The sequence below is a fragment of the Globicephala melas genome, chromosome 2, assembly GCF_963455315.2.
Source record: "Globicephala melas chromosome 2, mGloMel1.2, whole genome shotgun sequence".
In the NCBI taxonomy this organism is placed as follows: domain Eukaryota; kingdom Metazoa; phylum Chordata; class Mammalia; order Artiodactyla; family Delphinidae; genus Globicephala; species Globicephala melas.
Genome location: NC_083315.2, coordinates 78,254,638 through 78,258,434, shown reverse-complemented (window position 1 = coordinate 78,258,434; position 3,797 = coordinate 78,254,638). Strand labels below are relative to the sequence as shown.

Below are 3,797 nucleotides of genomic sequence, written 5' to 3'. Positions count from 1 at the left end.
GGAAAAAGATATTCCATGTAAATAGAAATGAAAAGAAAGATGGGGTATCAATATTCACATCTGACAAAGTAGACTTTGAGACAAAGACTACAACAAAAAACGAAGAAGGGCATTACATAATGATAAAGAGGTCAATCAAACAAGATAATACAACATTTGTAAACATTTATGCACCCAACATAGGAGCACCTAATAATATAAAGCAAATATTAACAGAAACAGAAGGAGAAATAGACAGCAATCCAATAATAGTAAGGGTTGTAATACCTCACTTATATCAATGGATATATTCATTAAGACAGAAAACCAGTAAGGAAACTCTGGCCTTAAACAACACATTACACCAGATAAACTTAATACATATAGAGAACATTACACCCAATGGCAAAAGAATGCACATTCTTTTCAAGTGCACATGGAACATTCTCCATGGTAGATCACATATTAGGCCACAAAACAAGTCTCAATAAATTTAAGAAGACTGAAATCATATCAAGCATCTTTTCCAACCACAACAGTACAAAACTAGAAATCAGCTACAAGAAAAAAAACACAGACACGTGGATACCAAAAAACATGCTATTAAACAATCAGTGGGTCAATGAAAAAATCAAAGAGAAAATCAAAAACTGCTGTGAAAATGAAAATGGAAAAACAACTCCCCAAAATCTATGAAATGCAGCAAAAGCAGTTTTAAGAAGGAAGTTCATAGCAATACATGCCGACCTCATGAAACAAGAAAAACCTAAAATAAATAATCTAAATATGCATTTAAAGGAACTAGAAAAAGAAGAACAAGCAACGCCCAAAGTTAGTAGAATGAAAGAAATGATAAAAATCTGAGTAGAAATAAATGAAATAGAGACTAAAAAAAAATAGAAAAGATCAATGGAAATGAGTTAGTTCCATGAAAAGACAGACAAAACTGACAAACCTTTAGCCAAATGTACCAAGAAAAAAGAGAGCCCACATAAATAAAATCAGAAATGAAAGAGGACAAATTACAATCAATATCACAGAAATACAAAGGATCGTAAGAGAATACAATGAACAATTATATGCCAACAAATCTGACAATCTAGAAGAAATGGATAAATTCCTAGAAACATACAATCTCACAAGACAGAATCAAGAAGAAATATACAATATGAACAGACCAATTACTGGGCTTGAAATTGGTCATTAATTTTAAAATCTCCCATCAAACAAAAGTCCAGGACCAGACAGCTACACAGGGGAATTCTACACAACATTTAAAGAAGAGTTAATGCCTATCCTTCTCAAACTATTTAAAAAAAAACGGAAGACGAAGGAATGCTTTCAAACTGATTCTACAAGGTCAGCATCACCCTGATACCAAAACCAGACAACAACAATATTAAAAAAAAAAGAAAATTACAGACCAATATCCCTGATGAATACAGTTGTAAAAATCCTCAACAAAATACTAGCAAACTGGATTCAACAGTACATTAAAAGGATCATACACCAGAACCAAGTGGGATTTATCTCAGGAATGCAAGGATGGTTCAAAACCTGCAAATCAGTCAATGTGATATATCACATTAACAAATTGAAGAATAAATATCATATAACCTAGGGACCCAGTATGCAATGGCTGCAAACAGCGGCCTCCTCAGTAATGTATGCAGCCTGTTGCTTGCATGGGTGGCCCTAAGGGACCTTGGAGATAGCCCTTTCCAGTGGACATTTAGTCTGACATGATTTCCCCAATCTAGGCTCCAGACAGGTATGCAGGGTGCCTTTGAAAAGCCCCATGAAAAGTGGCCAAGGTCCCCATTGGCCAAGTCATCATGTTCATCCACATCAAGCTGCAGAACAAAGAGCATATGATTGAGGCCCTATGCATGACCAAGTTCAAGTTCCCTTGCCACCAAAAGATCCACGTCTCTAAGAAGTGGACATTTACTAAATTTAATGTGGATGTATTCGAAAACATGGTGGCAGAAAAGTGGATCAGCCGAGATGGCTGTGGGGTCAAATACATCTCTAATCGTGAGCCCCTCGGCAAATGGTGGGACCTGCATTCATGAGTACCTTGGCACTGTCCCCTCCTTACTCGTGCCCACCAATAAATCCTACTTTCATGTAAAAAAAAAAAATATATATATATATATATATATATAATCATCTCAACTGATGCAGAAAAAAAGCTTTTGACAAAATCCTACATCCATTTATGATAAAAACTCTCCAGAAAGTGGGTGTAGAGGGAACATACCTCAACATAAAAAAGGCCATATATGACAACCTACAGCCAACATCATACTCAACAGTGAAAAGCTGAAAGCATTTCCTCTAAGATCAGGAACAAGACAAGGATGTTCGTTCTTGTCATTTTTATTTAACATAGTATTGAAAGTCCTAGCCACAGCAATGAGACAAGAAAAAGAGATCAAATAAATCAAATTGGAAAGGAAGAAATAAAACTGTCAATTTTTTCAGATGACATGATACTCTATACAGAAAATCCTAAAGACAACTTCAAAAACCTATTAGAACTAATAAATTAACTTAGTAAAGTTGCAGGATAGAAAATTAATATATAGAAATCTTCTATGTTTTTGCACACTGGCAACTAACTACCAGGAAGAGAAATTTAAAAAACAATACTATTCACAACGGCATCAAAAAGAGTAAAATACCTAGGAATAAATCTAACCAAGGGGATAAAATACCTGTACTTGGAAAACTATAAGACACTGATGAAAGAAATTGAAGGAAAAACAAACAAATGGAAAGATATATCATAGTCATGGATTGGAAGAAGGAATATTGTTAAAATGACCGTACTACCCAAGGCAATCTACAGATTCAATGAATTCCACATCAAAATACCAATGGCATTTTTTCAGAACTAAAACAAATAACTCTAAAATTTGTATGGAAATACAAAAGATCCAAAATAGCCAAAACAGTCTTGAGAAAGAAGAACAAAAATGGAAGAAACACACGCCCTGATTTCAAACTATACTCCAAAGCTACAGTAATCAAAACAGTATGGTACTGGCACAAAACAAGCATATATATCATGGGAACATAATAGAGAGCCCAGAAATGAACACACACTTACATGATCAATTAATCTATGACAAAGGAGGCAAGAATATACAATGGGGAAAAGACAGCTTCATATATAAATGGTGTTGGGAAAACTGGACAGCTACATGCAAAAGAATCAAATGGGACTACTCTCACATCATCTATAAAAATTAACTCAAAATGGATTAAAGACTTACATGTAAGACCTAAAACCATAAAACGCCTAGAATAACACATAAGCAGTACACTCTTTAACACTGGTCTTAGCAACGTAATTTTTTTTTTTTTTTTGCTTCTGTCTCCTCAAGCAAGGAAAACAAAAGCAAAATTAAGCAAATGGGACTAAATCAAACTAAAAAGCTTTTGCATAGTGAAGGAAACTATCAACAAAATGAAAAGGAGACCTACTGAATTGAAGATATTGGCAAACAATACATCTGATATGGGGTTAATATACAAAATATACGAAGAACTCACACAATTTAACATCAAAAATACAAAAAAAATCAATACAAAATTGGCAGAGGACCTGAATAGATATTTTTCCAAAGAAGACATACAGATAGCCAACCAGTGCATGAAAAGGTGCTCAACACCACTAATTATTAGAGAAATGCAAATCAAAACCACAATGAGATATCACCTTACACCTGTCAGAATGGCTATTACCCAAAAGTCAACAAATAACAAATGTTGGTGAGGATGTGGAAAAAAGGGAGCCCTTGTTCACTAGG

General features: G+C 34.4%; 1 pseudogene; it reads left to right on the top strand.

The window, feature by feature from the left end:
- The first annotated feature begins 1,573 nt into the window (after window positions 1-1,573).
- LOC115864879 (small nucleolar RNA SNORA70) lies at window positions 1,574-1,696 on the top strand (annotated as a pseudogene).
- Window positions 1,697-3,797: the final 2,101 nt, after the last annotated feature.